Source organism: Corvus hawaiiensis, chromosome 35, assembly GCF_020740725.1.
Source record: "Corvus hawaiiensis isolate bCorHaw1 chromosome 35, bCorHaw1.pri.cur, whole genome shotgun sequence".
NCBI lineage: Eukaryota > Metazoa > Chordata > Aves > Passeriformes > Corvidae > Corvus > Corvus hawaiiensis.
In genome coordinates, this window is record NC_063247.1 from 96,191 (window position 1) to 109,988 (window position 13,798).

General features: G+C 50.8%; 1 pseudogene; it reads left to right on the forward strand.

Annotated features, from left to right (window-relative positions):
* LOC125319020 overlaps nt 1-11,941 on the forward strand; it is a 36,745-nt pseudogene extending 24,804 nt beyond the window's left edge.
* Nucleotides 11,942-13,798: the final 1,857 nt, after the last annotated feature.

The following is a 13,798-nucleotide window of genomic DNA, read 5'->3' on the forward strand; positions in this document are numbered from 1 at the left end:
TGCTGAAGAGTCTGAGTTACATTTGGCTTTGCCCGCGCTTGGAACAAAGGAGCTCAGAGCACATGTCTTTGGGAGGGGGGAGGGGAAGCTCAGAACAGGCAGCAACAATTCCCTATTTTTTTTTCTTTAAAGCTGGGTTGTAACTAACTCTTAGTAACTTAAAAGTGCATAGAACAGTAACAAAACAACAGTGCAAAATATAATTGTAATCTATCGTCCCTACAACTCGACAGTACCTAGGATGCCTTTAAACTAGTTCCCCAGTCAAAACTCAGGGGTTTAGTCAGGACATCTATGGTATGGAGTATCAGGATGAAGATTTACAAAATACAGTGCAAAAACCTGAGTGCAAAACAGTGCAACTTAACTTAAGGGATTAACATAAAGATCTGCAGTAGGGGGTTTACATGAAGGTGCAAAATTAGGATTCTTTTTACGGCGTCTCTTCCAGGAGGCAGTTTTAACCTCCTTAACTTTTGAGGAAGTGACATAAGGTTTTCCCCACTTCCCTGGGATCCATCTCAGTCCTTGAGGGGTAGATACACTGGCATACCCACGTCCCCAAGTTACAAGTTTGTACGGTCCTTGGATTTTTTGAGTCTCTGGGTCCCGGATCAGGACTTCTGGATTTTCCTTCAGTTTCTGTCTCCTGGTGTTCTGGAAATGACGATAGATGGGAGGGTTTGGATCCTCAAAGGTGCCATTCAGGAAGTTTATGGTAAACAGTGCTTTGCTGAGTCTGAGGACAGGTGAGTTGAGTTTGGTGGTCCCTGACTGTTGTAGCAGCATTCGCTTGAGGGTTTGATGGGCACGTTCAACAATGCCTTGTCCAGTTGGGGAGTGAGGAATACCTGTAACATGTCGAAATCCCCACTGCTGACGAAAGTTTTTAAACTCCTGGGAGGTGTAGGCAGGTCCATTATCAGTTTTTATCTCCTCAGGTATACCGAGCACAGCAAAAGCTTGGACGAGATGTTTTTCAACATCCTTAGCCTTTTCACCTGCATGTGCAGAGGCATACATAGCACCAGAGAAGGTATCAATAGAAACATGAACGTATTTTAATCTCCCAAATTCGGGGAAATGTGTGACGTCCATTTGCCACACTTCACCGCTATTAATGCCTCTGGGATTGACCCCCATGCCCAGTGATGGAAGCTGTAGCTTCTGGCAGTTGGGACACGTTGCCACTATTGCTTTTGCCTGTGTCCGCGACAGATGGAACATGCGGATAAGAGCAGGAATATTTTGATGGTACATGGCATGGCTCAATTTTGCTTGTTCAAAAACTTGGGGGAGCTTTGGTAAGTCGGCTGATAGAACTATGTCTGCTGGCATAGCCAGAGCATCAGCTCTACGATTACCCTCTGCAATAAATCCTGGCAGGTTTGTATGTGATCTCACATGCATGACAAAATAGGGATGCTCTCTGTGGGAAACCAGATAAATTAATTTTGAGAGTAAATCATAAATTTTCTTGTTTGAGATTTCTTTTAGGAGAGCATGCTCAGCTCTAACAGTTACTCCAGCTACATATGCTGAGTCTGTGACCAAATTAAAGGGTTCTTTGAACCTCTCAAATGCTCTAACAACAGCTGCTAATTCAGCTACTTGTGGTGATCCCTGGATTACCTCGATGTCAGATTCCCACTTTTGTGTCTTTGGATTTTTCCATGTGACCACGGACTTTTTACGTTTTCCTGAGGCATCAGTAAAAACGGTAATCGCATCGAGGGGTTTTCTACTTTGAATCTCTCGAGGGATGAAAGAGAATGGCAGATTAAACATGTCATGTTTTGGGTAATGATTTGAGATTTGGCCTGAGTAACTATCTAATGCAAATTGTAAATTTATATTATTTTGGAGTAGGTGATCTAATGCGTCAGTTGTTACAGGTAAATAGATGCATGCAAAGTCACATCCTGCCAGGGTGCGGAGCCTTGCTCTACCCTTCATGATAATTTTTGCCATTAGTTCTTGTGGCTGTGTGATGGTTTTAGGAGGTTGGAGTGGAAGGAATACCCATTCAATTATGATGAGGGGTTCCTTCTGCTCTTTGTCCCACTGAAATATGAGGCCATGAAAGCGTGGTACCTTCCCTAGAATGACAAGCTTAAAGGGTAGGGAGGGCTGATACCTGTGCGCTTGTCTGGTGGAAATGAGCTCTTGTATCTTTTTGAGAGACTGCCTTGCCTCTTCTGTCAGGGATCTAGGGGATGCTGGACCGCCTTCCCCTTTTACTAGGTTTGCAAGAGGAGCTACATCCTCTGTGGTGAGTCCTAACCAGGACCTTAAATACTTCAGTGTCCCACAGATCTGTTGCACTTCCTCTAGTGTTTTTGGGTTATTATTAATGGTGACAGGTGTTGGGGTGATAGAGGTTTCTGTGATTTTGAGTCCGAGGTATTTCCAAGGGCTTGTTCTCTGCATTTTTTCAGGTTGTAATTCAAAGCCCTTGGCCTCTAGGGCCTCAACCACCATGTTAAGTGTCTGCTCGAGATACTGATTATTGGGAGCACACACCAGCACATCATCCATGTAATGCAGGATGATGGCTTTCTCTGCTTTGGCACGGATGGGAGATAGAATTTTAGCAATATACTCTTGGCAGAGAGTTGGGGAATTTTTCATACCTTGGGGAAGCACAAGCCAATGATAACGTTCCATGGGAGTTTCACGATGAAGAGATGGTACAGAAAATGCAAATCGGGGGGCATCTGCAGGGTGGAGTGGAATATGAAAGAAGCAATCTTTAATGTCAAGAACAGCTAAATGCCAATGTTGTGGGAGCATTGAAGGTGATGGCATACCTGGTTGAAGGGGTCCCATGTCTTCAATAACCTTATTAACTTCTCTAAGATCTTGGAGTAGCCTATATTTGTTCTTTCCCGGTTTTTGGATTACAAACACGGGTGTGTTCCATGGGCTGTTAGTTGGAACTATATTTCCTTTAGCCAATTGTTCAGCTACTAATGTTTTGAGTGCCTCTAAGTTTTCTTTTTTTAACGACCACTGGTTAACCCACACGGGTTCATCTGTTTTCCAAGTTAATTTCTGTGGATGGCACTCTGCTTCAGTGGCCTGCAAGGGAAAATTTTGATGTCTAGGCGTGATATCAATTTTTGTTCCCCACTGAGACATGGCATCCCTTCCCCACAGGGTGAATTTGGTGTCTAGGACATACGGACGAAGTGTCGCTATTTGTCCTTCAGGACCTTCAATTTGGATGGTGTGTTTGGACTGCTTTGCAATTTGGGTGCCTCCAATCCCTTGTATGATGCCCTGAGATTGCAATTCCCATTGCGTAGGCCACTTATCAAATGGAATGACAGACACATCAGCACCTGTGTCTATCATTCCCATTATACTGATTTTATGTGATTTGTAACGGAGCTTACATTCTATTACAGGTTTGTTGTTTCCCAAAACCTCAGTCCAACAGATGGCTGGGATATGACCATCTGTGGGCAGGTATTTATAGGGCAGTGGAAAGGCCTGTGCAATGACTTGACCTTTAGGCATAAAGTACGGTGGATATATACATTGTACCATTAGGTTAGAACACCCGTTCTGATCCACTTTCATGAGTGTGGGTGTAACCTCTATCCCAGCAGGTGTTTCCCGAGTGTCCCCAATAACAAAAAGGTATGTAAATTCTGGCATGTGGTCCACATTCTGGAATGAAATGGGTATTACAGTCTGTTTGTTGTTGTTGAAATGGTGTGCTTTATCACAGGTTACCTTAAACCTGAGTCCAGAAGTCCAAGTTGCTTTGTCTGCAGCCCTATTTATGTCTGAACGCGGAGCTGTTAGGACGCGTTGAGTCGCGAGTTTCCCTGCTGTTGACCTGGGGAAACAGTCTTTGGAGAGTTTTTATCAGCAGTTATAATTGCTCTGCAATTGCGAGCTACGTGTCCCTTTTTCTGACAACGATAGCATACAAAGTTACCGCGCGATTGAGTTTCTCCTGTACCTGTAACATTCTCCACAACCTCCCCAAGCATCCCCACTTTTTTCAAAAAGGGAGCAGCTGTGTTCAGCTGCACCTTCTTCGTACAGACTTCGAGGATGGATTCAACAGTAGGAGGAGGATACAGCGGGAGAGTGAGAATGACTTGTTTGCAAGCATCATTCATATTAACTTGGAGAAGTTCGAGTAGGAGCGCTTGTTGGAGGTCAGGATTAGGGACCTGGGAAGAGACAGCTTCGTACAAACGGTTATAAAAGTGAATAATATTTTCATTTGGCGATTGCTTGATGGTGGTATAATGAGAATTAGGAGTTTGAGATGGTAATAATGTTAAGGCCTTTTCAGCAGCACGTGTGATTTCAGTAAGAACTGGATGAGGGATAAGCATTGCTTGTTTTTGAGGATTTGCCATATTATTGTCACCAGATAAAAGGTCTAATGTGATATAATTGTTTTCAAAATCCAGGTAATTATCTGGAGTTTGCCATAAAATTTTTAATAAATCAGATAAAATTATTTTCCATTGCTTTTTCCACACCATAAAATCACCAGGTGTGAGAAGAGTTTGCATTAATGTAAGTAAATCATGAGGTACAAGTAAGTGAGTTGCAAAAGTAGCACTCAAAAGGCTCTTAAAATAATTACTATGCATTCCAAACTCCTTAATTGCCTTGCACAAATCCTTAATATCAGAATAAGTAAGGGGTTTCCAGTCAGGGTAAGCTCCATTGCTAGTACAAGAGAGTGTAGTAGAAGCAGTTGGAGTTACTTCCTGGTAGCCATGGGTTCCCGGATTCAGAGGGGCGGTCACAGGACTGTGGGAACCTGGGGCGGGACAATGGGAAGCAGGGGTGGGGAGTGGAGGGGCAGGGGCGGGGAGTGGAGGGGCAGGGGCGGGGAGTGGAGGCGGGGACACGGCCGGCAGAGGGGAGGGGTTGGGGGCGGGGTTGTGGGAGGCAGGGGCGGCACTTGAGCCGTGGGCGGGAACAGAGGGAGGGGTGAAACACGACACTGTGGGGGCGGGGTCAGGTTGTGACACAGGAGTAGGAGGGGATGGGGACAAGAAGGGATTTGTGGGATGGGGGAGAAAGGGATTGTGGGAGGTGTAGTTTGGAGAGGAAGGAACATTGCGTCCGCCATTACTGGAGACAAACAAACTCGGAGAAAAGGGGTTGGGGGGAGGGGATTTTTCCCGGGCTGCCAGCACATGGCAATGGCTGTCCCTGGGAACAAAGAGATCAGGGGAGAAGGGGTTTTTACGCGCGCTTGAAACATGAGGGCTAGAAACTGGGGAAAAGGCAGTGGAGAAGAGGGGTTGGGAAGGTCCTGGGATGGGCTCCGGATTCCCATCCAAGGCAGGGTGCTGAGGAAACACGGGTGAGCCAGGAGGACGATAGCTCTCCTGTGCTGAGAAGCAGTCTGCTCTAGCTGTGTTTTCCAGCGTAGGGGAAGAGGGGTCCGGGACACAGGGGTTGGAAGAGGGTATAAGGGAATTAACGGGGGTTTTGCAGTGGCTTTTCATGTACTGCCTTTTTCTCTGGCAAAGTATAACTTAGTAACAGGAGAGGAAAGAATTTTGAAACTGTTTCATCTCCTGCACGCCTCAAAGAGGAGAGTTTTCTCCCCACCTTATCCCAAAATTCAGCAGATCTTATGTCTTCGGAGGTCAGATTAGGAAAGTACTGAAAAAGCCATTGTACAAAAGATTGAAGTAGATTTTTAGGGTATTTATGCCCAGTTAAAGAAAGGTAACTTTGAACTTGGTGGTATATTTCTCTATGGTGTGCAGAAACTTCAGATGCCATTATGAATGCACAGCAAACCTCAACCCCTTACTCGCCAAAAAGGAGGAAAAAAAAAAAGAGAAAGTTTACACTGGCACCAGCTTAAGACAGGAGCCCCTAAACCAGCAGGGAAATACTCACCAGAATTCTGGATTTATCACAGGAAAGCAGGTCCGGAGAAAAAAAAAAACGCGAGAAGGGTCTTCTGCTTTCCAGCCGTTCCCTCGCCACGTGGCGTGGGGGAGGGTACAGGCTGAGGCTCTGGGCTCGATGTTACACAAAAAGTAACACCTCGCCACACAGAGCTGGCACAGCAGGACGTGCAGAGCTAACTCCAGCAGACACGCAGCTGCCGGGACACCCTGAGTGTCTCTCAGAACCGGAGTTCAGAGATAGCACGTTGGGCGCCAAATGTGGAAGGTATCTTTTCAGCTTTATACCGGCTAGCGCTTGTATTTCAATGCCTTAGAAAGCCTCGAGCAGCCTTGAGAGGTAGCAGGGGCGATCTAGCACTTTAGTAGCTCTAGAATTGGTACCTGAATCAGCTGCAGAGCAAATACCATCAGCAGAAGCAAAAGAGGGAGAAATATAGCTCCCTGCTCGCTCAATTCCCTGCAGTTAGAAGCTTTCAAAATGAGACGGACGACCAGAGATGTTTACAGGAAAGTAGCTGAGCTGAGAGAGGGCGTTTGCCTCCCCTCGACCATCTTTTATTCGGAGAAGGGGAAAGGGGAGGACTGGGGGCGGACCCGGGGCGAGCGGCCAATCAGACACTGCTGAAGAGTCTGAGTTACATTTGGCTTTGCCCGCGCTTGGAACAAAGGAGCTCAGAGCACATGTCTTTGGGAGGGGGGAAGGGAAGATCAGAACAGGCAGCAACACACCAGCAGCTGGGAAGGTTGAGCGGTGTAATGGACTGCTTAAAACCACCTTGAAGGCACTGGGTGGGGGGACTTTCAAAAACTGGGAGGTGCATTTAGCAAGAGCCACCTGGTTAGTTAACACCCGAGGCTCCACCAGCCGAGCAGGCCCTGCCCAATCCGAACCCCTACAAACAACAGACGGGGATAAGGTTCCAGTGGTGCACATGAGAGGTATGCTTGGAAAAACTGTTTGGGTAAAGTCTGCCTTGAGCAAAGACAAACCCATCCGTGGGGTCGTTTTTGCTCAGGGACCAGGTTGCACCTGGTGGGTGATGCAAAAGGATGGAGAGACCCGATGCTTACCTCAAGGGGACCTTGTTTTAGGGTGAACTACCCATGGCTCTGTACTTGTATCAGTATCAGCATGTATATTTGTATATAATCTGGGTGATGCATAGATTTACATGGTTAAAAAAAGTTACGTTTCATGTAACATGTTAGTATGGGAAAAAATTCGGGGTGGATAATGTTGGGGTTCCAGTTTAGTCTTAGTTTTTTTCCTGTTAAAGGAATTTTTTCCCATATGCATGTTGCTAGGGGACAAATAGCTGTAGTTTAGAAAGACAAAAAGGGGGGTGGGGCGGGCCTGGCTACTCCTTTGTCTACACCTGGGTGTGGGGGCAGTTCACTCTGAGCGTCCGGAGAGAGAAGCTGCAGAGAAAAGAGCTGCTGTTTCTTTCTTTTTGGCCGTTCTTTCTTCCTGCTGGAAACAATGCCGGGACCCCCAAAAGCTGCTTTCCCTGCCCTGCTGGAGACCGGGCTGTGGCTGCCCTGCCCCGCTGCTGCTTCGAGCTTTCGCTACGCTGTAGCCCTGCTCGCCCTGCCTGCCTGGGCTTCCGTGGGGTTCTCCCATCTGGATACATCTCGCCTGCCACCCGGGATTTGCGTTCGTCCCCGCCGCTCCAGCCTGCCGTTCTAGCCTGCCGTTCCAGCCTGCCGTTCCAGCCTGCTGTTCCTGAGAGTCCGGGATCGGCTGCCCAGGGGTTTGTGAAGCCTTTGTTCCATCCCTTCCCGGGATCCCAGGGCACCGGTGCCGCGGGTTTCCCGAGCTCGCTCCGGAGCACCCCCTGCAGCCGCGGGGGAACCATCGCACCTGCCCTGCTCACCGGGAGCCGCCAGCGCCCCTGCCGGCTGCGAGCGGAACTGCACCCGAGGGGAAAGGGCCCGACAGCCGAGAAGGCTGGGACTGGGTTTGTGATTGCTGTTACTGCCAGAGTTGTTGTTGTTTTGTTTGACTGGTTATATACATATATATATATATATATATATATATACATATATATATATATATATATAGTAAAGAACTGTTATTCCTATTTCCCACATCTTCGCCTAAAGGCCCTTGATTTCAAAATATAATAACTTAGAGGGAAAAGGGGTTATATCTGCCACTTCAAGGGGGGGCTTCTGCCTTCCTTAGCAGACACCTGTCTTTCAAAACCGAGACACCCACGACAGGTGGGATTGGGGTGAGGGCTGGGGCTGGGATTGGGGCTGGAACTGGGACTGGGATTGGGATTAGCTCTAATAATGGTATGGGATGTGGGCTGCCGCTGGGGCTGGGTTTGGATTTAGAGCTAAATGTGGGACTGGAGTGTGGGCCGGGGCTGGTGTTGAGGCTGGAGTTAGGGCTAAATTTGGCCCTGGGGTTGGGGTTAGAGTTGGAATTGGGGCTGGGTTTGGAGTTAGAGCTGAACGTGGGACTTGGGATAAGGCTGGAGGCTGGGGCAGGGGCTGGAATTGCAGCCAGGATTGCAGCTCGGGCTAAACGTGGGATTTGGTTTGGGGCTGAGGGTTTAGGAAGGGGCTGGGATTGGGGCTGGGGTTGGAGTTAGGATTGAGATTTGGATTAGAGCTGGGATTGGGGTTAAGGCTAAATGTAGGATTGGCTTTAGGGCTGGGGTTGGGATTGGGTCTGGGACTAGATGATTCTGGGAATGGGATGAGATTAAACACGGGACGGTGAGTTTGTCTAAACGTGGAGTGAGACTGAGATCAGGATCAGGGTGAGGTATGGGACTGAGCACACGCAGAGCGGGACAGCTGAGGTGTCACTGCAGGATGTCCCTGTCACCGTCCCAGCCCTCCTTAGGCACCTCCAAACATGGGGGGCAGCTGGGTGGTCCAAGATCCAGGTGCTGCCACGCTGCCCCTCCATTCCACGTGAGCATTGTGGGAAGGCAGCCCTGAATGTGACCCTTGGGGGTCTGGGATCAGCCTTCACATCCCTGTGGGAGCAGCGACAGAGAGGACGAGAGACTTTCCCCCTCTTATTCCTGTGGAAGGGTGAAGCCCAGCTGCCCTTTTCTTCTGGCGCCTCCTCATCTCCTCAGGTGAGGATGTCAAACTCCCCAGGAGCAGGAAGAAGCCCATTCCGGGTTTCCTTGTGTCTGCAGCCTGGAACATCCACTCAGAGCAGAGCACTTTATGAAAGCACTGCTGAATGACAGCAGGAGGAGGTTTGTGAGAAAGGCAGGAAATGGTATTTTGATAGGAAATCAAAATTCCAAATTATTTCTTTCTGTAACATTCATTTTCAGTCAGTTCTGGTCTGGTTTCCAGAGTGCCACCTTCTCAGCTGACTGTATTTGTGTCCTCCTTCCTCTTCTGCCTTTCTTTGCCTGCTCTGTTTGTCTCTCAGTGTCTCTCTGGACCCAGGGCAGCTCCCACCAAAGGCCCTCCTCTGATTTTGTTCCCAATCCACCAGCTAAAACAACCATGGGTGAGGTGATGAAGGCTGGCAGTGAAATGTCACTGTAAGATCTTGCTGCACTTGGCTTCTGGCTCCTTCCTGAGAGCTTTGCCTTCAAGGGCTGGAACATCTTCTCCTTGCTGGGAACTGGAATTCCAGATCCCTGGAGGGTGTGCCGTGGATCCCAGAGGGGCATTGCCGAGGCTCGCAGGGTGCTGGTCCTGCCGTGCCTCCCACGGGAGCTGTGCAGGGCCAGGGGACAAGGTCCAGCAGCTGGGTGGGCTCCCAGAGCAGACAGCAAAGGCTGCTTTGCTGGCCATTTCCCAGCACATTCCCAGCTGGAAGCAGAGGGAGGAAGGAAAGGGAAGCGAGTCCCTGCCAGAAGCCCGGCAGGACTGGGGTGGGAAGGGACCCTGCCCGTGGGTTACTGGGCTGAAAGCCAAGTGGAGCAAGACCTTACAATGCCATCTCCCTGCCAGCCTGTGCTGCTGACAGGAGCAGGGGGCCACTTTAGCCCTCTGTGGGTGGGACCAAACTGTGCATTCCACTCCCCTTATCTCGTTTCTGAAGAGCTGTTCATGATGGGTCGTTTGCAGGAGCTGCCCAGTGCACCCCCGACCCCTCAGGCTATGAGGAGCTGGCTGTTAAATGAGATAAGGAAGGAGAGGCAAACCCTGGGAGGCAGGGCAGTGTTTCTTTTTCTGCACACCAATGACTCAGCTGTGATAACTCCCTCCGGGGTAGCAGCAGCACAGTCCCACCCAGCCTGAGGGCTCACCTCTGCTGATGGGCCATCATGGACTGAATGGCCCCAGCACAATGGGCAGCTGCAAGGACTGAGACCATCAAGGCTCCCAAAATACCCCATGACTCCCAGGATGACATCATTCCATTGTGAAACTGCCCGCCCTGGGGGAGGGGCTGAGCATTCCCACCTGAACCTGAGCATATAAAATCTGGGTTTGGGGCCTTCTGGCTACACTTAACAGATCCAGGGCAGGAGCAGAACTCCAAGAGGACTGTGACCACCGCTGTTGACAAGACTGCTCCCATCACTTGGACAGGACTGTGTCCACCACTCTGACCAACAGGTTTTGTTTTCTTTCCTTTTGCTTTGCATGAAGCGGGACCAGGTGGTGCTCAGCACAGGAACTAACCAGCACCGTTCTGCTCTTGTCCCAGGGTGCCTGGTTATACTCAGCCTTTGTGGGTTACAGCTGTGTCATGGTATTTCTTGTTATCTCTTTGGTGAATTGTAACTCCCACCTTAATCTCTCTTGGGGCAGATCAGTGGGGTTCATTTCTCATGCCAGGTAAAACCAGCACGGTGTTTGAGAGGATTTTACAGTCATGATACAGCCGGTGACTTCTAGAGAAGGACTTGGGCAGGAGTAACCCCTAAACCATCACACTCACACCTTGTTTTTCCCTCCACACCAGGATTTCCCACTCCCAAAACTTGGCCAGATGGAGGAGGAGGCTGTGAGGAAGAGGAAGATGCCCCAGGACACCCAGGCAGGTGAGGAGGAAGTCCCTGCCCGTTTCCCCCTCTCTCCTGCTCCATCTCCCAGCCCAGCATCGCCCCCGGCTGCAGGACAACCCCGCTGCCGACGCCGTCCTGCCGGGGACGGACTGGGGGGATCTCCTTCCCCTTCCCTGTGGCACGCAGGCAAATGCCATCCTCTCCTTGTCCTTCCTCCCCCAGACAAGGAGCTGAGGACAGAGCCCAGGGAGGACAAATCCCCGCGGCAGAACCTGGTGGAAGAGGCCATTTTGAGTAGCTCCACATCGCAGGAATCCAGCTGGGAGGAATACCACCGGAGATCCCACAGGAGGAGGGGCTGCAAACGCAGCCCAGGGAGCTGTGAGGAGGAAAGACCCGCCCTGTGCTGGGATGGCGGCCGGAGATCCAGCCAGAGCTCAAACCTGGTGGTCCACGAGCAGTGTCATGCTAGGGAGAAACGCTTCAAGTGCTTGGAATGTGGGAAGAGCTTCAGCCAGAGCACCAACCTGATCTACCACCGGATGATCCACACCGGGGAACGGCCCTATGTGTGTGGGGAATGTGGGAAGAGCTTCAGCACAAGCTCCAACCTGATCCGCCACCGCCAGGTCCACACAGGGGAGAGGCTCTATGTGTGTGGGGAATGTGGGAAGAGCTTCAGTACGAGCGCCTACCTGATTCGCCACCAGATGATCCACACTAGGAAACGGCCCTACGAGTGTGGGGAGTGTGGGAAGAGGTTTCAGACCAGCTTCAGTCTCCTCCTGCACCAGCGGATTCACACAGATTAGAGGCCCTTCCGCTGCCCCGACTGCGGGAAGGGCTTCAGGTACAACTTTGACCTCACCAGGCACAAACGCATCCACACCGGGGAGAGGCCCTGCGAGTGCCCTGAGTGCAGGAAGAGCTCCAACTTCATCTCGCAGCAGAGGATCCATGTGGGGTGATGCACAGTGACCCCCGTTGGGCAGAGACCTGGTGACCCCTGTTCCAGATGATCCCCATGGTTGCGGGGAATGTTTGAGAGATTTATTTCACTTCTCATTCTCGTGCTCTGATTTCATTGCTAATAAATGCAAAACCTGTCCCCAGACTGGGTCTGTGTTTCCATGCTGGTGATCGGGGCAGGAGCTCTCCTGGTCCTTAGCTCAGCTCCTGGGCCTTTCCTCAGCCAATCAAAGAAGTCACTAAACAATTTTTAGCCACTCTGAGCTTTTCTCGCTGATGACTGCCCAGGTGCCAGGTGGATCTGCCAATTCAGAGCTCCCCACCTGGGCCCCTCCTCACCCCCAGTGCCCCCCGGGAGCAGAATTAAGGGAGAGGGGAGGTTTCAGCATCTGCCCAGAGCTGGGGATGGGGCAGCTGGGGCCATACTGGTGGCACTGGTGGTGCTGGGAGCCCCCCTGGCCACAGGCATGGAGTTCTCAGGTGAGCCGAGGGGGTGGGAAGAGGAGTCCGGGCATGGTGGGAAAGGTGGGGAGAGGAGGGAAAATGGGTTGGTGGGACCCATAAAATGAGTTGGAGGGGGAGTGGGACCCCCTAAAGCAAGAATGGGAAAGGGGCTGAGGACTGGGGGATGATGGGAGAGGAATGGGAAGGGTGGGATCCCAAAACTGAGCGGGAGGGGGCTGGGGATTGGGAGGATTGTGTGAAAAGGGTTGGGAAAGGGGAAAAAGGGGGGACTGGGACCCCTAAACTGGTGGGGGCAGGGTCTGGCAAATGGGGATTGATGGGAAAGGAGGGGAGAAAATGGAAAAAGGGTGGAAATGAGGGTGGGACTGTGGGAAGGAAGGTCCCATGGTGGCTGTGGAGCAAGGGGCTGTGGAGTGGGGATCCAGGGTGGCCCCCTGAGCTCTTGGCTTGCTATGGGGTGCTGGGGGCTGCTGGGGGAGCACCCCCTGACCTGTGTCCTGCATAGACAGGGCTCTTCCAGCACATGGTAAAGTCCGAGTGTCGCTTCATTAATGGTACCAAACAGGCGAGGTTGGTGGTGAGGTTCAGCTACAGCCTGGAGCAGCTCCTGCACTTGGACAGCAAGGTGGGGCACTGTGTGGGGGACACACGGTATGGGGAGAAACAGGCCCGCTACTGGAACACTGTCCTGGGGTGATGTTATGAGGCTGCTTTATTCCTTAACCCTCCGCTCAATGCCCAAGGACGCTGTGTCTTTAGGATGGACCCAGGGCTGGGGCTGGATCCACGGGGCCCGGGTGCGGGTCGGTTCAACAGCTAAAGCCCAACGGCTCGGGGGCTCCGGGGTCTCGGCAGGGCCTGGGAGGGAGTGCGCCGGGAGCGCTGTGTGGCTCCTTGGGTTTTTGGTGTTCTGGCTAGCTGGAAAATGGTTCTGTTGGTTTTTCTTGTTCTTTTTCTCTTCCCTCCCCTTGCCTCACTGCCTCCCTTCCCTTCCCTACGGTCCAGGGAGCCTGTGAGTTGGCCCTGGTGGGCCCGCGGGGTGGCCCTGGCTGGTCTGAGCCCATGTGTCTGTTCCTTCTCTGGGAATTTGTTGTATTTCGGGGTTTTTTTTCCCCTGTTCTACCCTGCTTTGTTTTTTTCTAATAAACAGTTTGAGGTTTATTTCCCACTTCCAGTTCTTGTGACCCACTTGTCTTACTGGTGGAGGAAAGGGGAGGGCCTTTTCCCTTTGGAGGAGACACTCATTCCAGAGTGTTTCCTGCTGAAGTCTCGTCTCCAAAACCAAGACATAAATTTGGCGCCCAACTTAAGGGGCACGTGGAAGTGGAAAAAATAATCAAAACCATTTTGGTTTGAATCACTTTTGTATTGAGGTACAGCAGTAAGACCATGCTGCTTGATTTAATAATTTTTCTGTGGAAGCTAGCCATAAGTACACGTCCACAGCTATGGGCAGTCGGGTCCCTGGCTTACACTTTTATAAGTCAGGATGAAGAATCAGCACTGCCATTT